Source organism: Giraffa tippelskirchi, chromosome X, assembly GCF_054371585.1.
Source record: "Giraffa tippelskirchi isolate mGirTip1 chromosome X, T2T-mGirTip1v1.2.pri, whole genome shotgun sequence".
In the NCBI taxonomy this organism is placed as follows: Eukaryota; Metazoa; Chordata; class Mammalia; order Artiodactyla; family Giraffidae; genus Giraffa; species Giraffa tippelskirchi.
The window spans coordinates 35,281,824-35,306,733 of NC_137289.1; the positions used below are offsets into that span (position 1 = coordinate 35,281,824).

Here is a 24,910-nt window from a genome sequence, read left to right on the forward strand (position 1 = left end):
ATATATGAAAGTCGCTCAGTCGTGTCCGATTCTTTGTGACCCCATGGACTGTCCATGAAATTCTCCAGGCCAGAATACTGGAGTGGGTAGCCTTTCCCTTCTCCAGGGGATCTTCCCAACCCAGGGGTTGAACCTAGGTCTCCCACATTGCAGGCGGATTCTTTACTAGCTGAGCCATAAGAGTGCATCATGAGAAACGCTGGGCTGGAAAAAGCAGAAGCTGGAATCAAGATTTCCAGGAGAAATATCAATAACCTCAGATATGCAGATGACACCACCCTTATGGCAGAAAGTGAAGAGGAACTAAAAAGCCTCTTGATGAAAGTGAAAGAGGAGAGTGAAAAAGTTGGCTTAAAGCTCATCATTCAGAAAACTAAGATCATGGCATCTGGTCCCATCACTTCATGGCAAATAGATGAGGAAACAGTGGAAACAGTGTCAGACTTTATTTTGGCGGGCCCCAAAATCACTGCAGATGGTGATTGCAGCCATGAAATTAAAAGACACTTACTCCTTGGAAGGAAAGTTATAACCAACCTAGACAGCATATTAAAAAGCAGAGCCATTACTTTGCCAACAAAGGTCCAGTTAAGGCTATGTTTTTTCCAGTAGTCATGTATGGATGTGAGAGTTGGACTGTGAAGAAAGCTGAGCACCGAAGAATTGATGCTTTTGAACTGTGGTGTTGGAGAAGACTCTTGAGAGTCCCTTGGACTGCAAGGAGATCTAACCAGTCCATCCTAAGGGAGATCAGTCCTGGGTGTTCATTGGAAGGACTGATGTTGAAGCTGAAACTCCAATACTTTGGCCACTTCATGCGAAGAGTTGACTCATTGGAAAAGACCCTGATGTTGGGAAGTATTGGGGGCAGGAGGAGAAGGGGACGACGGAGGATGAGATGGCTGGATGGCATCACCAACTCGATGGACATGAGTTTGGGTGGACTCAGGGAGTTGGTGATGGACAGGGAGGCCTGGTGTTGTGCAATTCATGGGGTCGCAAAGAGTTGGACACAACTGAGCGACTGAACTGAACTGAAGATATATGATGGGCTTCTCTGGTGGCCTATACGGTAAAAAATCTGCCTGTAATGCAGGAGGCCTGGGTTCGATCCCTGGGTTGGGACGATCCCCTGGAGAAGAGAATGACAGCTCACTCCAGTATTCTTGCCTGGAGAATCCCATGGACAGAGGAGCCTGGCAGGCTACTATCCATGAGGTTGCAAAGAGTTGGACATGACATAACACTTTCACTTTGAAGGTATATGGTATTGAGCATCTTTTCATATGATTATTTGGCTATATATGGTACATATATATGGTTCCTTTACTTTTTACCTATATGTATCTTTTTATTATTATTAATTTTATTTTAATTTTTTTGCCTGCACTGGGTCTTCTTGTTGCACGTGAGCTTTCTCTACTTGCAGTGAGTGAGGGCTACTCTCTAGTTGCAGTGTGAAGGCGTCTCATTGCAGTGGCTTCTCTTGTTGCAGAGCACAGCCTCTAGGCATGCGGGCTTTAGTAGTTGGGGCACATGGGCTTAGTTGCTCCATGGCATGTGGGATCTTCCCTGACCAGGGATGGAACCTGTGTCCTCTGCACTGGGAGATGGATTCCTAACCACTGGACCACCAGAGAAATTCCCTGTATGTATCTTTACCTGTAAAGTGGGTATCTTGTAGACAACATATACTTAGGTCTTGCTTTTATTCCCTTTGACAATTTTTGCCTTTTATTAATTATTTTGTCTTTAGACACTGATATTTAAGGTGATTATTGATATAGTTGGATTAATATCTACCGTATTTATTCATGTTTTCTCTTTTTCCCTGTCCTTGCTTTTGTCTCCTACATTTTATATGCCTTCTGTGGTTCTGAGAATTTTATATGATTCTGTTTTCTCTTCTTTTTTAGCATATTAGTTATACTTTCTTTATATTTTTCTTAGATATTTTCTTTTATAGTCTTATTTATATTATCCTAGAGTTTAAAATATACTTTTACAACTAATCCAAGTTCACTTTCAAATAATACTATACTACTTAATGGGTAATATGAGTACTTTCCAATAGCAAAATAATTAATCTCTGATAGGTTTTTAGTGGTATGGTGGTAGGTGTAGGGGGATGGCAAGTGTTCTATGGAACTATGATTAGGTCTCAGGCTTCTAGTAAGCCTATATTGTGGGCTGTGAACTTCACAGGTGCTTCACAGTTTTGTTCCCCCTTAAGTGTTATAGGATGTCTAGAGTTGGCTGGAGTTGGTATTTTTCCTTCCCCTGGATTGGTTAGACTCTTATTATCAAAGACTCCAGTAAAGTTATGTGCTGGTACTAAGTTGCTTCAGTTGTGTGCAACTCTCTGTGACCCCATGGACTATAGCCCGCCAGACTCTCTGTCCATGGGATTTTCCAGGCACAAATACTGGAGTGGGTAGCCATTCCCTTCTCTAGGGGATCTTCCAAACCCAGGGATTAAACTTGTGTCTCTTGCATCTCCTGCATTGGCAGGCAGGTTCTTTACCACCAGTGCCACCTGGGAAGCCCTATGTGCTGGTGAAATTGTTTATTTTGAAGGCAGGCCTTGTTAAGAAGAACAGAGTTATCTTGGTATATTTCAAATGGTTACTTTTCTCCTCCTGCTCTAAGTCCTGGAGGATTTTTCTGAGATAGTCACTGTGCTGCTGCTGCTGCTGCTAAGTCACTTCAGTCGTGTCCGACTCTGTGTGACCCCATGGACTGCAGCCTACCAGGCCCCTCTGTCCATGGGATTTTCCAGGCAAGAGTACTGGAGTGGGTTGCCATTGCCTTCTCTGATAGTCACTGTGAGAACCTGCTAAAGTTTCTGGAAGTAGAACTCACAAAGTGTGGGGACTCCCCTATGACCAGGACCCTCTGGATTTTTAACTCTTAGACTAGTCCACACTTAGACTAGCCTCCAGCAATTTGTCAGTTATAGTACAGGTTTTTATTCCCTGGCAATAGTTCCTGTGGAGGTTTCTGCTTATGGGTTCTTGCCCCAGTAAGTTGTGATTCTCTGTATTTGCCTGTTAGTCTCTAATTTGGGGGCAGCGGTTTGGCCTGTGACCTCATTTCTCTGATGGATCTAAAAGAGTTGTTGATTTTTTAGTTTGGTCAGCATTTTACTTAGAATGGAGTGATGCCTTCAAAGTTCCTTATGTGCCTGACTGGAAACTGGAAGTGTCTCATCCCATTTTAACATGGGATTATTTGTCTTGATTATTCAGTAGAAGAGTTATCCATATATTATGGCTTTAAGTTCTAGTTTATTTTTTATTTTGTGGTTCTTTTAGCCCTGTAAATTGGTTTCTTTATTTGGGATGGTCAAATTTATAATTCTTTTATGTTATGGCTTCATGTTTTGTGCCATGTTTAGAAAGACCTTTCCCACTTAAAAATATGAAAAATAATCACCCACATTTTCTTCTTGTACACATATTATTTCATTTGTAAACATTTAAATCCTGCCCAATCTTGCTGAGCTAAAGATGCTAAAGATAAAAATAATACTAATACCAAGAATATCTTTAGGAAAAGGATGTAGAATTATTTTAATTAGGCAGTAATTTGTATGCTTTGTTTGTCTTGAAGCAGGCTGGCCTTTCCAAAATTGTGAAACTAGTGTGTGGCCTCCTCTCTTCTCATTAGATGCCCTTTGGTCCAATCACCCAGTGCTCTTATGCTGTCACCTGTCTTTATTAAGTGCTCTGCACAGTTCAAAACTCTTTCCCATCTGTGTCAAGTATTCATTCTACCCAGCTGCCTATCATGTGCAAAAGAGGCTAATTTCTATCGATAACAGCTAATGTCTTACTGGCTTCCCAGGTGATGTTAGTGGTAAAGAACCTGCCTGCCAACGCAGGAGATGTAAGAGATGTGGGTTCGATCCCTGGGTCAGCAAGATCCCCTGGAGTAGGAAATGGCAACCCGCTCCAATATTCTTGCCTGGAGAATCACATGGATAGAGGGGCCTGCCAGGCTGTAGTCCATAGGGTCACAAAGTCAGACACGGCTGAAGCGACTTAGTACACATGTATGCAGTATATTACTCCTCTTAGAGGTATCTGTTTCTTACTTCCTAGAAATGTGCTATGCTTAGTCACTCAGTTGTGTCCAACTCTTTGTGACCCCATGGACTGCAGCCCACCGGCTCCTCTGTCCATGGGGGTTCTTCAAGCAAGAATACTGGAGTGGGTTGCCATGCCCTTCTCCAGGAGATCTTCTCAACCCAGGGACTGAACCCAAGTCTCCTGCATTGCAGGCAGATTCTTTACCATTTAAGCCACCAGGGAAGCCCATGAATACTGACTTAGGTAGCCTATCCCTTCTCCAGGGGATCTTCCCAGCCCAGGAATCAAACCAGGGTCTCCTGCATTGCAGGCAGATTCTTTACCAGCTGAGCTACCAGGGAAGAAATGTAGGGCCTCAAATCAGAGTAAAGAATCTCTGGAGTCTTGGAGGTTGGTCTCCATGGAGAATTTTTTAAGTGAGGGACCTTTCTGATGACCCTCAAAGTACTCCATGTCGAGTGGTCACCTACTCTCCAGGATGACCCCATCTGGAAGATTTTGCTCCTAATGAGAGACTGGTATTGAAGTCATGATCATCCTCTGCCCAGGGACTAATCTTTCATCCTCCCTATTTGTTGTTGTTTAGTCGCTCAGTTGTGTCTGACTCTTTGCAACCCCATGGACGGCAGCAGGCCAGACTTCCCTGTCCTTCACTATCTCCCAGAGTTTGCTCATACTCATATCTATTTGAGTGGGTGATACAATCTATCTAACCATCTCATCCTTTGCTGCCCTCTTCTCCTTTTCCTTCAATCTTTCCCAACATCAGGGTCTTTTCCAATGAGTTGACTCTTCACATCAGGTGGCCAAAGTATTGGAGGTTCAGTGTCAGTCCTTCCATTGAATATTCAGGGTTGATTTCCTTTAGGATTGACTGGTTTGATCTCCTTGCAGTCCACGGGACTCTCAAGAGTCTTCTCCAGCACCACAATTCAAATGCATCAATTCTTTGGTGCTAAGCCTTCTTTATAGTCCAACTCTTACATACATACATGACTACTGGAAAAACCATACCTTTGACTATATGGATGTTTGTCAGTAAAGTGGATATCTCTGTTTTTTAATATGCTGTCTAGGTTTGTCATAGCTTTTCTTCCAAGAAGCAACCATCTTTGAATTTCATGGCTGCAGTCACCATCCACAGTGATTTTGGAGCCCAAGAAAATAAAGTCTATCAGTGTTTCCATTTTTCCCCATCTATTTTCTATGAAGTGATGGGACTGGATGCCATGATCTTAGTGTTTTGAATGTTGAGTTTCAAGCCAGCTTCTTCACTCTCCTCTTTCACCCTCATGAAGAGACTCTTTAGTTCCTCTTCACTTTCTGCCATTAGAGTAGTATCATTTGCATATCTGAGGTTGTTGTTGTTTCTCCCAGCAATCTTGATTCCAGCTTGTGATTCATCCACCTGGCATTTTGCATGATGTACTCTGTATAGAAGTTAAATGAGCAGGGTGACAATATACAGCCTTGACATAATCTTTTCCCAATTTTGAACCATTTTGTTCCATGTCTGGTTCTAACTGTTGCTTCTTGACCAGCATACAGGTTTCTCAGGAGACAGGTAAGGTGGTCTGGTATTCCCATCTCTTTCAGAATTTTCCACAGTTTGTTGTGATCCACAAAATCAAAGACTTTAGTGTAGCCAATGAAGCAGAAGTAGATGTTTTTATGGAATTCCCTTGCTTTCTTCATGATCCAACACATGTTGGCAATTTGATCTCTGATTCCTCTGGTTTTTCTAAACCCAGATTGTATATCTGGAAGTTCTCGGTAAACGTACTGCTGAAGCCTAGCTTGAAGGATTTTGAGCATAACCTTACTAGCATGGGAAATGAGTGCAATTGTTCAGCAATTCAAACATTCTTTGGCACTGCCCTTCTTTGGGATTGGAGTGAAAACTGAGCTTTCTAGTCCCGTGGCCACTGCTGAGTTTTCCAAATTTGCTGACATATTGAGTGCAACACTTTGACAGCATTATCTTTTAGGATTTGAGGTAACTCAGCTGGAATTCTATCACCTCCACTAGCTTTGTTTGTAGTAATGCTTCCTAAGGCCCACTTGACTTCACACTCCAGGATGTCTGACTCTAGGTGAGTGATCACACCATCGTGGTTATCTGGGTCATTAAGAGAGTTTTCTTTAGTTCTTTTGTGTATTCTTGCCACCTCTTCTTAATCTCTTCTGCTTCTATTAGGTCCTTACTGTTTCTGTCCTTTATCATGCTCATCCTTGCATGAAATGTTTCCCTGATATCTCCAATTTTCTTGAAGAGATCTCTAGTCTTTCGAATTCTATCATATCCCTCTATTTCTTTGCATTGTTCACTTAGGAAGGCTTTCTTATCTCTCCTTGGTATTCTCTAGAACTCTGCATTCATTCATTTGGGTGTATCTTTCCCTTTTTTGCTTGCTTTTTGCTTCTCTTCTTTTCTCAGCTATTTGAAAAGCCTCCTCAGACAACCAGTTTGCCATCTTCATTTCTTTTTCTTTGGGATGGTTTTGGACACTGCCTCCTGTACAATGTTATGAACCTCTGTCCATGGTTATTCAGGCACTCTGTCTACCAGATCTAATCCCTTGAAACTATTTGTCTCCTCTACTGTATGATTATAAGGGATTTGATTTAGGTCATACCTGAATTGCTGGCCTAGTGGTTTTCCCTGCTTTCTTCAAGCCTGAATTTTGCTATATAGAGCTGATGATCTGAGCCACAGTCAGCTCCAGGTCTTATTTTTCCTGACTGATAGACCTTCCCCATCTTTGGCTGCAAAGACTATAATCAATCTGATTTCAGTATTGACCATCTAGTGATGTCCGTGTGTAGAGTTGTCTCTTGTGTTGTTGGAAGAGAGTGTTTGCTATGACTGTCCTTCGTTTGTTCCTTTAATAGAGTATATTGATGTACTCGAAGGTTTTTGTATTTTCAATGACATGTCATGTTATTTTTCAAATAGCAGTCAGTGACTTCCATTGTGAAATCTAATGAAACTTTTACATCTTATGGCACTTATTTTGTATTGTAGTCATCTGTGGAAATGGGAGAAGGGACTGTGTTTTTTTCCCCTCAACTTCTAGCACTAAGCATAGTCTGGCCCCTCAGTACATTTTTTTAATTGATGAAAAACAAAGATCAAATAATTTTTAAGAAACCTCTGATCTTACTTTGCCATTCTGACATCATTTGTTTTGGTTACCCCAAAATGAAAGTCAAAAAACTGAGTTTCTTTTTTTCACAGGACACAAGCACATGAAATGGAAAGTTGCTTACCATGAGACACAGGTATATGGTTTATCCACCACTCAAGTTACTTGTTACATCAGTTAGTTGACCTAAAAATTTCAAGCATTGAAAACAATGTCAACAACCTAAGATCAAAATGCACCACTGACCTCTTAGAGTCAGGATAAATTTATATGCAGCCCATCTTGAAGTAATCTCATAAAACAGATAAGAAACAGGTCCACTAGGGCTCAATGTTCAGAGATGCACCTTCCCTTACATTTAAGAAGAATAAAGTTTAAACTATTGGGTTGGCCAAAAAGTTCATTCAGGATTATTCCATCTGATGTTATGGAAGAATCCACGTGATTTTTTTGCCAGCCCAATAGTTGATAATATGCATTAGCACGGACAAAAAAAAAATCATAGGTCATGCTTTGGATTTTGATATGCTCTTTAATCTTCTATTAATTTAATGATTTTCTGATCATCCAAGATTCCATTTTCGTAACTCTTTATTTTAAATAGCATTTGATTACAAACTTCTTTTGCTGGATTGGGCACAGCCTTACTCTATTGTGCAGTGTTGGGAAATGTGCTTGCTGATCTTAGGTTTTTAAAATTTGAATTGAAATTATTTTTATCCATATCCAAGTGTTATTAAACTGAATCTAATATTACTTTATTATAGATAATATAAAGTATCTCTTAGGCTTTTAGATACCTTGTATAATACATTACAGCTGAAGTTAAAAAAAAATGTGTTCCATTTAGTTTTGGTGTATTATGGGTATTTCTTTCCTAATTCTAATTATGTTCTCAGTCTTACTCAGTTTATTGAATTGATTTCCCTGTTACTGTTAAAATAAAAGCTTATAATCTTGGGCTGTGAGGTTATCTATCACTCTTCCTTTGTACCACTACATGTTATATTTTTATTACAGTTGCTTCGGTGGTAGCATTCAAATGATAAAGTTATATATAGGGACAAATGAGTACAATTTCTTTCCTTGTTGATGTAAATAAAGCTGGAGTTGATCAGCCAAAGATCATTACACACAGTTTTCATACTAGCTTTTGTCAGATCTAGAGATATAGCTAATTAACACCCTCTTCCCCTCCCCCCATCCAGGGCTAGACCTGTGAAAGCTATATGAGCCTTTAAAGAGAATTTTGAAAAAAATCTTGTAATTTGATTCCAAAATGAGAGCCTAATGAAGGGCAATTTGCAAAACAAGAAATGGGCAATCTAGGAAATAGTTATCCTTTTATTATTGGCAGTGCCCTAGTAAATAACCCTAAATTTTAGTGCTCAAAGTAATGCGGACACTTTAGACACTTATGTTAAAGTGGCAAAGGACCTCTCTTTGAACATTTAAACCATCAAAAGAGTGACCTGTAGTGGTATCGGTTTCATTACTGGTCATTGTGATGTTCTGAACTTATTCCAAATATGGCCATTCGTCCTCCAATGCTGGCTAAAGGTTCCCCCATTTAGATTTGACTTGACAAGGGATTAAATGTGAAGAGATGAGGCAGGTGTGGTTGACAGAGCTGGACTGATTACCTCATTTCTGGATTCCTGAAACATGCTTCTAATAGATTTCCATGCTTCCAGTTTTCCTCCTTAGTCAATTTTCACTACTACTGCTGTCATTCTACCAGAATCTACAACATGGCTTTTGTTTTCATCCTCTTGCTTTCCTGCTTAGAAACTTCACAGACTCCCCACTTTCTGTAAATTTGAGTCCCTAGTTCATAATCTGATATTCAAGGCCCTTCATCATCTTGCCTGACCATCCATTTCATGCACATGTTCTTGAGTGTCCACCACTGGGCCAGAACACCTAGGTCAGAACATTGCCAGAGCAGAGCAGAGTTTTAACTGGGAAGTACGAAAACCATGACCTGGGATTCAACTATGTGTATCCAGTTCCAAGACATACTTACAGGCAAAGACTATTTGAAGTCTCTGTATGGAAGACAGAAGAGAGATAGAATGGGGTGGAAGGTGTGTGTCAGGCTGGGAAGGGAAGTTCAGAAAATAGTAACTGAACTAAAACTTTGAAATTAATTATTGGCAACACATTTTATGTAGTGCATGCTGTGTGCTCAGTTGTGTCTGACTCATTGTGACCCATGGACTGTCACATTGTGACCCATGTGAGCCCATCAGGCTCCTCTGTTCACGGGATATCCCAGACAAGAATACTAGAGTGGGTTACCACTTCCTCCTCTAGTAGATCTTCCTGACCCAGAGATTGAACCCACGTCTCCTGCATCTCCTGCATTGGTAGGTGGATTCTTTGCCACTGAGCTACCTGGGAAGCCAATGACAGTAATTATTGGCAACACATTTTATGTAGCGCCTAGTACCTATTGGTAGGAATAGGTAGAGCATGGTTTTTTTTTCTTTTTAAATTAATTTTTATTGGAGTATAGTTGCTTTACAGTGTTGTGTTAGTTTCTGTGCTATGCTAAGTCACTTCAGTCGTGACCGACTCTTTGTGAACCCATGGGCTACAGCCCACCAGGCTCCTCTGTCCATGAGATTCTTTCTCCATGCAAGAATACGGGAGTGGGTTGCCATGCCCTCCTCCAGGGGATCTTCCCAACCCAGGGATCGAACCCGTGTCTCTTATGTCTCCTGTATTGGCAGGCAGGCTCTGTACAGCAAAATGAATCAATCATACATATTCATATATCCCCTCCCTTTTGGCCCTCCTTCCTATTCAGGTCACCACAGTGCATTAAGTAGTAGGTAGAGCATGTTAAAGGAACCACATTGAGCGAGTCACTACTCCTTGTCATCCCTCGTCTGCACCCCCCTCATGCCCTGTGCAAGATGTTGCTCCTTGGGCTGTATCTCTACTCAGGTCCAGATACTTCAACTGACCTTAGTAGTGACAGGAGGAGTATCAGAATTTTGGATAGGAACAATTGTGGTTTGGTGGCTATAGGCAGCTACTTGGCAGGCATTTCCAAAATAAGTGTGGAGGGAGAGGTCTGGCTGGAGATAAACTGGGAAGTTACCCACATGTGCTTGTAATCCAGGGAATGGGTGATATCATCCATGGAGAGTGTGTGGGATAATAGGAGAAAAGAATTCTGGGGAATACCAACACTTAAGGGCTGGATAGAGGCTGAGAGAAAAAGAGGCCAGCAAGAGCAATAGGAGAAGTGGCCAATAGCATTGGCGTGGTAACTGGACTGAGAATGTGTTTCAGTAAGGAGGGAGGTGTCCACAGATCCAATTGTTGCAGAGAAGCCAAGATAGATGTGGCTGGAATTTTGTCTACCAGATATTGCCATACAGAGGTCAGTGGCAGCCTCAGAGAAGGTGTTTGGGTAGAGTGATGAGACCAGTGCATGTGGTGAGCAAGTTGACAGAGGAAATCTGGATTATTCATTTCAGGTATTTTCCAGAGAAGGAAGAGAAAGAGAAAAGGAAGTGGCTAGAAGCCTGTGTGAGGCAAAGGAAGGACCTTTAAAGGAAAGGAAAGCCCTAAGGAGGTATTGGTAGAGGGGGATGGATTAGAGGAGTGAGAGAGTTGAAGGTAAAAAAAAAAAATCCAGGGTAGGTGGGCTGGAGGAGACAGGAGGGATGGAAATTTGAGCACAGGGTGTGTGGGGAGGCTGGGGGACCTGGAAGGGTGGGCAATAGCCATGTCCCTTCCTCTGGCCAAAAGAAAGAGTGGGTTACAGTTGCAGGAAAGTTTGCACAGTGAAAGGAAATCGAGGCTGGGCACATCTATCAGCCACCTCTTCCTCACCAGTTTAGATCCTCTGGGCCTGATTGTCTCAGGGGCCTTTGGCTATTGCTTTGTTTCAGCCCATTCTCTCAATGGGCTCAGACACACTGACAAGGTGCAACCCTGCAGCTTCTTAGCTCTGGGCCCTGGCACTTTTCCTTCAGACACTGAGGCTTGAGACAGGGAGGGACTGCCTGGGGCGCTCATGCATGGTGTAGCCTGGAAGAGCCTGGAAATGTGGAGGAGTTAATGCAGCCCAGGGGTGCAAACTTTTGACAAAGAAAACCTTTATATTGACTCTCTCATTCCTTTGTGCTAAGTCGCTTTAGTTGTGTCCGACTCTTGAGACCCCATGCACTGTAGCCCACCAGGCTCCTCTGTCCATGGGATTCTCCAGGCAAGAATACTGGAGTAGGTTGCCATGCCCTCCTCCAGGGATCTTCCTGACCTGGGGATTGAACCCACATCTCTTATGTCTCCTTGCGTTGGCGGGGAAATTCTACCACCACCTGGGAAGATTCCCTGGGAGTGCTCTCTAGTAACTTACAAGGCTGAATCTTATGGCTTCTGTCTGTCAGAATGGCTGAATTTCAGCACTTTCTTATGATGCAACCAAATAGCACATAAACCATTGTTCTGCCTTTTGGGGACCTCAGCTAAGAAACACTTAATGGTCTTATCAAAGTAGGAGATACAGTCACCTCCTGAACAGGAGCTCTCATTTTGCTTTTTTAAAGGTCATGTTTAAGCTTTTTTATAGTCTATTTTTTGGCCATGCCATGTGGCATGCAGGATATTAGTTCCCTGACCTGGGATTGAACCCATGCCCCGTGTAGTGGAAGCATGGTGTCTGAACCACTGGACCACCAGGGAAGTCCCATAAGCTCTTTTTTTTTTCTACTTAGGAAGCCTTTTATTTTATTTTATGTTATTTAATAAATTAATTTATTTTAGTTGGGGGCTAATTACTTTACAATATTGTAGTGGTTTTTGCAATACATTGACATGAATCAGCCATGGGTTTACATGTGTTCCCCATCCTGAACCCCTCTCCCACCTCCCTCCACATCCCATCCCTCTGGGTCATCCCATTGCCCCAGCCCTGAGCATTTGTCTCATGCATCGAACCTGGAATGATGTTCTGTTTCACATATGATAATATACATGTTTCAATGCTATTGTCCCAGAACGTCCCACCCTCACCTTCTCCCTCAGAGTCCATAAGACTGTTCTATGCATCTGTGTCTCTTATTCTGTCTCACATATAGGGTTATCGTTACCATCTTTCAAATTCCATATATATGCATTAGTATACTGTATTGGTGTTTTTCTTTCTGGCTTACTTCACGCTGTATAATGGGCTCCAGTTTCATCTATCTCAATAGAACTGATTCAAATGTATTCTTTTTAATGGCTGAGTAATATTCCATTGTGTATATGTACCACAGCTTCCTTATCCATTCGTCTGCTGATGGACATCTAGGTTGCTTCCATGTCCTGGCTATTGTAAACAGTGCTGCGATGAACATTGGGGTACACGCGTCTCTTTCAATTCTGGTTTCCTCAGTGTGTATGCCCAGCAGTGGGATTGCTGAGTCATATGGCAGTTCTATTCCCAGTTTTTTAAGGAATCTCCACACTGTTCTCCATAGTGGCTGTACTAGTTTGCATTCCCACCAACAGTGTAAGAGGGTTCCCTTTCCTCCACACCCTCTCCAGCATTTATTGCTTGTAGACTTTTGGATAGCAGCCATTCTGACTGGTGTGAAATGGTACCTCACTGTGGTTTTGATTTGCATTTCTCTAATAATGAGAAACGCTGGACTGGAAGAAACACAAGCTGGAATCAAGATTGCTGGGAGAAATATCAATAACCTCAGATATGCGGATGACACCACCCTTATGGCAGAAAGTGAAGAAGAACTAAAGAGCCTCTTGATGAAGGTGAAAGAGGAGAGTGAAAAAGTTGACTTAAAGCTCAACATTCAGAAAACTAAGATCATGGCATCTGGTCCCATCACTTCATGGGAAATAGATGGAGAAACAGTGGAAACAGTGTCAGACTTTATTTTTTTGGGCCCCAGAATCACTGCTGATGGTGACTGCAGCCATGAAATTAAAAGACGCTTACTCCTTGGAAGGAAGGTTATGGCCAACCTAGATAGCATATTTAAAAGCAGAGACATTACTTTGCCAACAAAAGTCTGTCTTGTCAAGGCTATGTTTTTTCCAGTAGTCATGTATGGATGTGAGAGTTGGACGGTGAAGAAAGCTGAGCGCCGCAGAATTGATGCTTTTGAACTGTGGTGTTGGAGAAGACTCTTGCGAGTCCCTTGGACTGCAAGGAGATCCAATCAATCCATCCTAAAGGAGATCAATCCTGGGTGTTCATTGGAAGGTCTGATATTGAAGCTGAAACTCCAATACTTTGGCCACCTCATGCGAAGGGTTGACTCATTGGAAAAGACCCTAATGCTGGGTAGGATTGGGGGCAGGAAGAGAAGGGGACGACAGAGAATGAGATGGTTGGATGGCATCACCGACTTGATGGACATGGGATTGGGTAGACTCCGGGAGTTGGTGATGGACAGAGAGGCCTGGCGTGCTGCAATTCATGGAGTTGCAAAAAGTCGGACACGACTGAGCGACTGAACTGAACTGAACTGAATAATGAGTGATGTTGAGCATCTTTTCATGTGTTTGTTAGCCGTCTGTAAGTCTTCTTTGGAGAAATGTCTGTTTAGTTCTTTGGCCCATTTTTTGATTGGGTCGTTTATTTTTCTGGAATTCAGCTGCAGGAGTTGCTTGTATATTTTTGAGATTAATTGTTTGTCTGTTGCTTCATTTGCTATTATTTTCTCCCATTCTGACGGCTGTCTTTTCACCTTGCTTATAGTTTCCTTTGTTGTGCAAAAGCTTTTAATTTTAATTAGGTCCCATTTGTTTATTTTTGCTTCTATTTCCAATATTCTGGGAGGTGGGTCATGGAGGATCCTGCTGTGATTTATGTCGGAGAGTGTTTTGCCTATGTTTTCCTCTAGGAGTTTTATAGTTTCTGGTCTTATGTTTAGATCTTTAATCCATTTTGAGTTTATTTTTGTGTATGGTGTTAGAAAGTGTTCTAATTTCATTCTTTTACAAGTGGTGGACCAGTTTTCCCAGCACCACTTGTTAAAGAGATTGTCTTTTCTCCATTGTATATTCTTGCCTCCTTTGTCAAAGATAAGGTGTCCATAGTTGCGTGGATTTATCTCTGGGCTTTCTATTTTGTTCCATTGATCTATATTTCTATCTTTGTGCCACCATACTGTCTTGATGACTGTGGCTTTGTAGTAGAGCCTGAAGTCAGGCAGGTTGATTCCTCCAGTTCCATTCTTCTTTCTCAAGATTGCTTTGGCTATTTGAAGCTTCTTATATTTCCATACAAATTGTGAAATGATTTGTTCTAGTTCTGTGAAAAATACCGTTGGTAGCTTGATAGGGATTGCATTGAATCTATAGATTGCTTTGGGTAGTATACTCATTTTCACTATATTAATTCTTCCACTCCATGAACACGGTATATTTCTCCATCTGTTTGTGTCCTCTTTGATTTCTTTCATCAGTGTTTTATACTTTTCTATATATAAGTCTTTTGTTTCTTTAGGTAGATATATTCCTAAGTATTTTATTCTTTTTGTTGCAATGTTGAATGGTATTGTTTCCTTAATTTCTCTTTCTGTTTTCTCATTATTGGAGTATAGGAATGCAAGGGATTTCTGTGTGTTAATTTTATATCCTGCAACTTTACTATATTCATTGATTAGCTCTAGTAATTTTCTGGTAGAATCTTTAGGGTTTTCTATGTAGAGAATCATGTCATCTGCAAACAGTGAGAGTTTTACTTCTTCTTTTCCTATCTGTATTCCTTTTATTTCTTTTTCAGCTCTGATTGCTGTGGCCAAAACTTCCAAAACTATGTTGAATAGTAGTGGTGAAAGTGGGCATCCTTGCCTTGTTCCTGACTTTAGGGGAAATGCTTTCAATTTTTCACCATTGAGGATAATGTTTGCTGTGGGTTTGTCATATATAGCTTTTATTCTGTTGAGGTATGTTCCTTCTATTCCTGCTTTCTGGAGGGTTTTTATCATAAATGGATGCTGAATTTTGTCAAAGGCTTTTTCTGCATCTGTTGAGATAATCATATGGTTTTTATCTTTCAATTTGTTAATGTGGTGTATTACATTGATTGATTTGCGAATGTTAAAGAAACCTTGCATTCCTGGGATAAAGCCCACTTGGTCATGATGTATGATCTTTTTAATATGATGTTGGATTCTGTTTGCTAGAATTTTATTAAGGATTTTTGCATCTATGTTCATCAGTGATATTGGCCTGTAGTTTTCTTTTTTTGTGGCATCTTTGTCTGGTTTTGGAATTAAGGTGATGGTGGCCTCATAGAATGAGTTTGGAAGTTTACCATCTTCTGCAATTTTCTGGAAGAGTTTGAGTAGGATAGGTGTTAGCTCTTCTCTAAATTTTTTGTAGAATTCAGCTGTGAGGCCGTCTGGTCCTGGGCTTTTGTTTGCTGGAAGATTTCTGATTACAGTTTCGATTTCCGTGCTTGTGATGGGTCTGTTAAGACCTTCTATGTCTTCCTGGTTCAGTTTTGGAAAGTTATACTTTTCTAAGAATTTTTCCATTTCTTCAAGTTGTCCATTTTATTGGCATATAGCTGTTGGTAGTAGTCTCTTATGATCCTTTGTATTTCTGTGGAGTCTGTTGTGATCTCTCCATTTTCATTTCTAATTTTGTTGATCTGATTCTTCTCCCTTTGTTTCTTGATGAGTCTGGCTAATGGCGTGTCAATTTTGTTTATCTTCTCAAAAAACCAGCTTTTAGTTTTGTTGATTTTTGCTATGGTCTCTTTTGTTTCTTTAGCATTTATTTCTGCCCTAATTTTTAAGATTTCTTTCCTTCTACTAACCCTGGGGTTCTTCATTTCTTCCTTCTCTAGTTGCTTTAGGTGTAGAGTTAGGTTATTTATTTGATTTTTTCTTGTTTCTTGAGGTACGCCTGTATTGCTATGAACCTTCCCCTTAGCATTGCTTTTACGGTGTCCCATAGGTTTTGGGTTGTTGTGTTTTCATTTTCATTCGTTTCTATGCATATTTTGATTTCTTTTGTGATCTGTTGGTTATTCAGAAGCGTGTTGTTTAGCCTCCATATGTTGGAATTTTTAATAGTTTTTTTCCTGTAATTGAGGTCTAATCTTACTGCATTGTGGTCAGAGAAGATGACTGGGATGATTTCAATTTTTTTGAACTTACCAAGACTAGATTTATGGCCCAGGATGTGATCTATCCTGGAGAAAGTTCCGTGTGCACTTGAGAAAAAAGGTGAAATTGATTGTTTTGGGGTGGAAAGTCCTGTAAATATCAATTAAATCTAACTTGTCTATTGTATCATTTAAAGTTTGTGTTTCCTTGTTAATTTTCTGTTTAGTTGATCTATCCATGTGTGTGAGTGGAGTATTAAAGTCTCCCACTATTATTGTGTTATTGTTAATTTCCCTTTTCATACTTGTTAGTATTTGCCTTATATATTGTGGTGCTCCTATGTTGGGTGCATACCATTAGCTCTTATTAATAGCTCTCATCTATTCAGCAATTCCTGGGTATCAGGCAGCATGTTAATTGTTTTACATACATAATCTTATTAAGATATAAAGTAGATATTATTTTCCCATTTTACTCTTGAGGAAACTGAGAGAAAAAGAATTTAAATAACTTGTTCATGACCATACAGCTAGTAAATGGTGGATCCAGATATCAAACCCAAGTCTATCTGGATTCTAAGCCTGCAGTCTCTCTACAGCATTATGTTGTCTTGCCTAATATAAATGTGATAGAGAGTTACTGGAAGACTGTTAAAAAGGATAGACTAGAAGTTGTGAGGGCCCAGCTGGATTTAAAATTATGAGTTCATAGTGGCTCAAATATATATAGTGGTACAGGGTTTCCCTTCTAGCTCAGATGGTAAAGAATATGCCTGCAATGCAGGAGACCCAGATTCAATCCCTGGGTCGGGAAGATCCCCTGGAGAAGAAAATGGCAACCCACTCGAATAGTCTTGCCTGGAGAATTCCATGGACAGAGGAGCCTGGTGGGCTACAGTCCATGGGATCACAAAGAGGCAACATGACTGAGTGACTAACACAGACAGTGTTCTCCAGCTGTGTTCAGCCATTTGGCCATAGAATCAGAGAAAGCTGGTAATTAAATTTGTTCAGAAATGGTGTATGGTTTTGATAGTGAACAATGTACAGTGGAAAGAAAAGGGAGCAAGGGGATTGAGGATATAAGAGAGTGCAGTGACTGACCATGGCATCCAGACTGGGTAAGTGAAAAGTGAGGCTCAGTGGAGGCAAACTAATAGGGAGGCAATGGAGGGGTTGTGAGCTTAAAGATCAGATTTATTGGGGAACAAAGAGTTGGAAAGTCTGCAGGATAAGAGTTGTGGGGAGAGTGGCAAATTGGTTTGAAGGTATTAAAGGTGGAGTGAAAATCATTGGGAATGAGGAATTCAAGGCACTGGGAGGCCATGACAGTGTATTGATCATCCTTATGTTCAAGTCTGGTCTTGCTGCCTGTTTTGTCAATAAAGTTTTATTGGAACACAGCCATGTCTATTTGTTTGCATATTGTTGATGGCTGCTTTCAAGCTACAACAGTAGAGTCAGGTAGTTGCAAAAGAGCCAGTATATCCTACAAAGCCTAAAATATTTACTGTATGGTACTTAAAAATGTTTGGTGACCATGGTTTCGAAAATGCAATGGGGGAGTAAGGTGAATGGTGACATAGCTCTCCCTAACCCTCACCTTCACCCTGCATATAGGCTGTGGAAGAGAATACAGCCTTGAGATGGCTTTATGGGACATGGTGCTGTAGGTGGAGAACTACCTTTCAATTAGCAACAGGAGATGGAGTGAATGTTCAGGAAAAAAGTGGACACATAGAAGTGGACTTTGTTTACCATGGAATTAGAGTTCCAGACTGTGCAGTGGAAGTGTTGGGAGAGAGAGGAGGAGTTAAGAAATTGGATAGAAAAGGGAGGAAGAGAGGATTGGCATTGAGATAACTGTTGGATTGTTGATGTCTAGCCAGAACTTGCAATTTGGGTGGTGCCCAAGGATCACAGGCATAAAAAGGGAAGGAGGAATTTAACCAAGGTTCTAATTTGGGTCAGGCTGAGCTACTTCCAGATTGCCTCCAGTTTAGCTAGGAATTCCAAATTCCAAAGGCAAGCTGCCCATGGTATGGTGGCTTCCAGGATAGCCCTAGGCCTCTCTAATTTCCTTGTTTTGGCAGTCTAAGAGAAATGTCATCTGGTAATTTTTGAATATAGAATAAAATCCTGTTTTTCCCCTAATGGAATATTCATGGATTTTGCTTTCTCTCAGCGGAATTAGAAAGATTGTAAATTTACTTTTTGGTCACCTAGTCAGAGAATGTGCATGCTGATAACCTTTGTTTTAAAGTAGTAAATTATTTTTAAAATATATCTTAAATTAAAAAAAATGTATATCTATATATATAGAAGGCATTCCTAGGTCAGAGTCATCTCCTTTCTCTTTTCTGTCTTGAATAGTGTTCAGAACCATAAGTTCCATCAAGGCAGGGACCATATCTGGCTTTTTCATTATTGTGTCCTTACAGCCTAGGAATATTAAAAGCTCAATAAATTTTTGTTAGGTAAATAAGAAACGGTTTTTCCCTTAATGGAGTATAACTTAGGTATTAATACTGAAAATATTGGAAAATACCTTTTATGATTTTCCATGAAACCCAGTGCTTGCTCAAACTGCATGGAAAAAAACCTATAGATTCTACCAGATTTTTAAAAAGTACCACAGGAGACCATTTTTAAAGAAACAAATGCTTTAGGAAAAATTCTGATTTGAGTTATATTAGCATTGGTAAATTTTTAGGTATGTGTCCTTTTTAAAATGTTATTGAAATATAGTTGATTTACAGTGTGTTAATTTCTGCTGTACACCAAAGTGATTCAGTTATACATGTATATATTCTTTTCCGTTGTGTTTTATCACAGGATATTAAATATAGTTTCCTGTGCCCTATAGTAAGACCTTGTTGTTTATGGAAATATGTCATTTTCAACATGATTTTAAATGAATGATGTTTGAGGGGCCTGAGGTAAAATAGGGGGAAGAGACAGAAAATCTAAGTTCTCAGTGTCTCAGTCCTTTGGGGCTGCTATAATAGAAAAATCATAGACTGGGTGGCTTAAACAACAAACATTTATTTCTCACAGTTCTGGGGGCTGGAAAGTCCAAGATGAGGTGCTGGAAGACTTCAATATCTTCTGGGAACCTGCTTCCTGGTCCATAGTTAGCCAACCTCTGGCTGTGTCCTCATACAGTGGAAGGGGCAAAGAGCTCTTGAGAGTGTATTTTATAAGTGCACTAATCTGATTCATGAGGGTTCCACCCTTATGACCTAAGTACCTCCCAAGGTCCCCACTTCCTAATACCATCACATGGGAGATTAGGTTTCAACATGTGGATTTTGGAGGGGTGCAAATGTTCAGTGTATAGCTCTCTACTGCAATACTTTATACTCAAAATCACAAATAGAATCATTGCCAAAGTTGGGAAGGAACATAGGAGATAAGCCAAAGAATTACAAATCTGGACCACCATGAGAGGAATAGAAATTGAACCAGGGATCTTGTCTTGCCTTCATCTATGAATATTTTGAGAAAGAATGGGTAAGAGCATGGCTTCAAGTTGTTTATTTTGAGAGAGATCTTACTGAATTTGAGCTTTAGAAAGAGGCAGTATGGCATGGTGGTTTAGAATCTGGGCTAGTGACTCTCAGCTCTACCACTTAGTAGCTGTGTGGCCTTGAGAAATTTATGTACCTTCTCTAGGCCTCACTTTCTTCATCTGGATAGTGGAGTTTATAATAGTACCTCTCTTATAGGGTTGTATGAGTATTAAATTAGCATGTATATATATATATATATTGCAGAAGGGTATGGCAACCCACTCCAGTCTTCTTGCCTGGAGAATCCCATGGAACGAGGAGCCTAGTGGGCTACAGTCCATGGGGTCGCAAAGAGTTGGACATGACTGAAGTGACTTAGCAGCAGCAGCAGCAGCAGCATAGACCATAATCTGGTTCATAATAGGAACTCAAGAATCATTAGTTATGATGATAATGTTTGGTATCAAGTAAAAAGGACTCTTGTTTTACCAATTTAGTATATGTATCGTTTCTTACTAGTACCCAGTTCAATAGCCAACTGAAAGATTTTGCTTAATTTTAACTTAGCCTTGGCCATTTTGGCACTTTGAGCATATCATGGAAGAGGATTTACAATTTGTTGGGGGAGGTGGTCTGTATTTTTTAATCCTTTTCCCCTCTGAGTTTCTAAGTGAAGTGAAGTGAAAGTTGTTCAGTCTGACTCTTTACGATCCCATGGACTATACATTCCCTGGAATTCTCTAGGCCAGAATACTGGAGTGGGTAGCCTTTCCCTTTTCCAGGGGATCTTCCCAACCCAGGGATCGAACCCAGGTCGGCTGAGCCACCAGGGAAGCCCAAGAATACTGGAGTGGATCTTCCCAACCCAGGAATGGAACCAGGGTCTCCTGCATTGCAGGTGGATTCTTTACCAACTGAGCTATCAGGGAAGCCCCTCTTGAGTTTCTAGGACAATTCTAAAAATCGTGGCCTTTTCTCGGTGTACTTCAAAATAGTACCATAAGGTGGAGCTCTTCCCTTACTCTAGAATCATGAGTGGCTTGAATAACTTAACTTGACTAGATAGAGAGTAATGAAAGCAGCTTAAAATTATGGTCTTGGTACACTAAAAGTAGTCCTGTATTTTAAAAGAATAACAGTGTAAAAAGTTCAAACTTTAACTATCTCACAATAGACAAGTACTTGCTTCTAGAAAGATCAAAACATCTATTTGAAGATTTTAGATTCGAATCAGAGACATGAGAAATTCTAAAATATTAGGCAATCTAAAATGAAATGCATAATGTAAAACACTTTACATAGTGAATGCCTAATTTATGTGTGTGTGTTACACATCTCAATCTCCTAAAGACTGTTACAAGGTCTCAAATTGATGTCTGAACGTGCTTGCTCTTGGGAGCACCGGGTAAATCCAGGTCAGTTGTCTGAAGTCATTTGCTTTCATATTGCGGGTGTCTATCCCAGGTGTCTAGCATGGCTATAGGCCTTCAGTGCTGATGAGGATGATGGATCCGCCTATACACCTTGTGACCAGCTCATGGTGAGAGAGAGAATGCCAAATATTCTCACCCTGTTTATGACCAAAGTTCTGGATCCTCATTCAGTGTCAAGCAAACCAAATCTAATCACAGGGAATATCAGAGGCTGGTACAACTTGGATGGATGGGGTTCCTCAGGGCTTGATCAGGAAATTCTTAGTTGAGTCAGAAGAGGGTATCAACTGGGTAGTGGTATCGTGAATAATTTTTTTGTATATATGCCAGTCGGAGAAGGCAATGGCACCCCACTCCAGTACTCTTGCCTGGAAACTCCCATGGACGGAGGAGCCTGGTGGGCTGCAGTCCATGGGGTTGCTAAGGGTCGGACACGACTGAGCAACTTCACTTTCACTTTTCCCTTTCATGCATTGGAGGAGGAAATGGCAACCCACTCCAGTGTTCTTGCCTGGAGAATCCCAGGGACGGGGGAGCCTGGTGGGCTGCTGTCTATGGGGTCGCACAGAGTTGGACACGACTGAAGCAACTTAGCAGCAGCAGCATATATGCCAGTGCAGGAGATGCAAGAGACCTGGGTTCAATCCCTGGGTTGGGGAGAGCCCATGGAGGAGGTAATGGCAACCCACTCCAGTTTTCTTGCTTAGGAAGTCCCATGAACAGAGAAGCCTGGCATGCTACAGTACATGGGGTCGCAAAGAGTCAGGCACAACTGAGGACACACACACTAGGTTTGTCATAGCTTTCCTTCCAAGGAGCAAGCGTCTTTTAATTTTATGATGGCAGTCACCATCCACAGTGATTTCGGAGTCCAGGGAAATAAAGTCTGTCACTGTTTCCACTTTTTCCCCTTCTATTTGTCATGAAGTGATGGGACCAGATGCTATGATCTTGGATTTTTTAATGTTGAGTTTCAACCAGCATTGTCACTCTCCTCTTTCACCCTCATCAAGAAGCTCTTTAGTTCTATATATATATATATATATATTCTTTTTATATATATTCTGATATGAATTGAAAATCTTTTATAACCAATCTCAATTGGCTGATATTTTAGAAAAATTCTTGGTGTTGATGCCCGAGAATCGGAGACGGTCCTTACTGCAGGGCCGCAGCTCTTCCAGCCGCCTGACAATGTTGTCTCACTTAGTAGAACAGCTGCTGCCCCAGCACAACAACAACAGTAACTGTGAGGAAGGTGAACAGTCTTTGCCACCACCTGCTGGCCTCAACAGTTCCTGGGTGGAGCTCCCTATGAACAGCAGCAATGGCAATGAGAAGAATGGGGGGCTAGAGCTTGTACCCTCCTCGTCCTCCATCCACAATGGGGACATGGAGAAGATTCTTTTGGATGCACAGAATGAATCCAGACAGAGCAGTTCAAGAGGCAGTTCTCACTGCGACAGCCATTCCCCACAAGAAGATGGGCAGATCATGCTTGATGTGGAAATGCACACCAGCAAGGGCCATAGCTCTCAGTCAGAAGAAGAAGTTGCAGAGGGAGAGAAAGAGGTGGATGCTCTGAAGAAAAGCGTAGACTGGGTGTTCAATTGGTCCAGTAGACCTGAAAACATTCTACCCAAGGAGTTCCACTTCAGGCACCCTAAACATTGTTTCCTTAAGCATAAGGAAAAGTGGAGCCATGAAGAAAGGGGGGATCTTCTCCATAGAGTTTCTTAAGGTGTTCATTCCATCTCTCTTCCTCTCCCATGTTTTGGCTTTGGGGCTAGGCATTTACACTGGAAAATGACTGAGCACACCTTCTGCCAGCACCTACTGAGGGAAGAGAAGAGCCCCCGGGCCAGCGTGTGACCTGTGAAGTGGTGTCTTGTCACAGTAGTTTATTTGAACTTGAGACTATTGTGAAAGTGCTGCACTCAATATGCCAGCAAATATGGAAAACTCAGCAGTGGCCACAGGACTGGAAAAGGTCAGTTTTCATTCCAATCCCAAAGAAAGGCATTGCCAAAGAATGCTCAAACTACCGCACAATTGCACTCATCTCACATGCTAGTAAAGTAATGCTCAAAATTCTCCAAGCCAGGCTTTAGCAATACATGAACCATGAAATTCCAGATGTTCAAGCTGGTTTTAGAAAAGGCAGAGGAACCAGAGATCAAATTGCCAACATCTGATGGATCATCAAAAAAGCAAGAGAGTACCAGAAAAACATCTATTTCTGCTTTATTGACTATGCCAAAGCCTTTGACTGTGTGGATCACAATAAACTGTGGAAAATTTTGAAAGAGATGGGAATACCAGACCACCTGACCTGCCTCTTGAGAAACCTGTATGCAGGTCAGGAAGCAACAGTTAGAACTGGACATGGAACAACAGACTGGTTCCAAATAGGAAAAGGAGTACATCAAGGCTGTATATTGTCACCCTGCTTATTTAACTTATATGCAGAGTACATCATGAGAAACACTGGGCTGGAGGAACCACAAGCTGGAATCAAGATTGCCAGGAGAAATATCAATAACCTCAGATATGCAGATGACACCACCCTTATGGCAGAAAGTGAAGAAGAACTAAAGAGCCTCTTGATGAAAGTGAAAATGGAGAGTGAAAAAGTTGGCTTAAAGCTCATCATTCAGAAAACTAAGGTCATGGCATCCGGTCCCATCACTTCATGGCAGATAGATGGGGAAACTGTGGCTGACTTTATTTTTCTGGGCTCCAAAATCACTGCAGATGGTGATTGCAGCCATGAAATTAAAAGACACTTACTCCTTGGAAGGAAAGTTATGACCAACCTAGACAGCATAACATAAAAGCAGAGATATTACTTTGCCAACAAAGGTCCGTCTAGTCCAGGCTGTGGTTTTTCCAGTAGTCATGTATGGATGTGAGAGTTGGACTATAAAGAAAGCTGAGTGCTGAAGAATTGATGCTTTTGAACTGTGGTGTTGGAGAAGACTCTTGAGAGTCCCTCCCTTGGACTGCAAAGAGATCCAACCAGTCCATCCTAAAGGAGATCAGTCCTGGGTGTTCATTGGAAGGAATGATGTTGAAGCTGAAACTCCAATACTTTGGCCACCTGATGCGAAGAGCTGACTCATTGGAAAAGACCCTGATGCTGGGAAAGATTGAGGGCAGGAGGAGAAGGGGACAACAGAGGATGAGATGGCTGGATGGCATCACCGACTCGATGGACATGGGTTTGGGTGGACTCAGGGAGTTGGTGATGGACAGAGAGGCCTGGTGTGCTGCGGTTCATGGGGTCGCAAAGAGTCGGACACGACTGAGCGACTGAACTGAACTGAAATAACTGAGACCATTGTAAGCATGTCCCAATCTCCACCCTCTTTTTACATATCCAAGTTCCAGTAACTCTCAAATTCAGTATTTTATTCCAACTCTGTTGAGGCATTTTACTAACCTCATTCCCTTTTTGCCATGTAAAACACTTCAGAATTGCCTAATGAGATTTTACTGTCATTTAGAAATTTGAAAGGGCTTCTTTTCCGCAAACACCACCGGCAGATTTAACTTTGTCAAGAATGCCGTTGTCTCCTCTCTGTACCACCAGACCTAGACCTGCACCATTCATGGTATAAATCTTACTCTTGCAAGATAGCTC

At 41.3% G+C, this 24,910-nt stretch overlaps 1 protein-coding gene and 1 pseudogene across 1 annotated transcript in view; both read left to right on the plus strand.

Moving 5' to 3' along the window:
- LOC145535601 (uncharacterized) overlaps positions 1-24,910 on the plus strand; it is a 97,504-nt gene that overhangs the window by 58,930 nt on the left and 13,664 nt on the right. The gene's annotated exons all lie outside the window — the stretch shown is intronic.
- Positions 22,462-23,107, plus strand: LOC145536042 (BCL2/adenovirus E1B 19 kDa protein-interacting protein 3-like pseudogene; annotated as a pseudogene).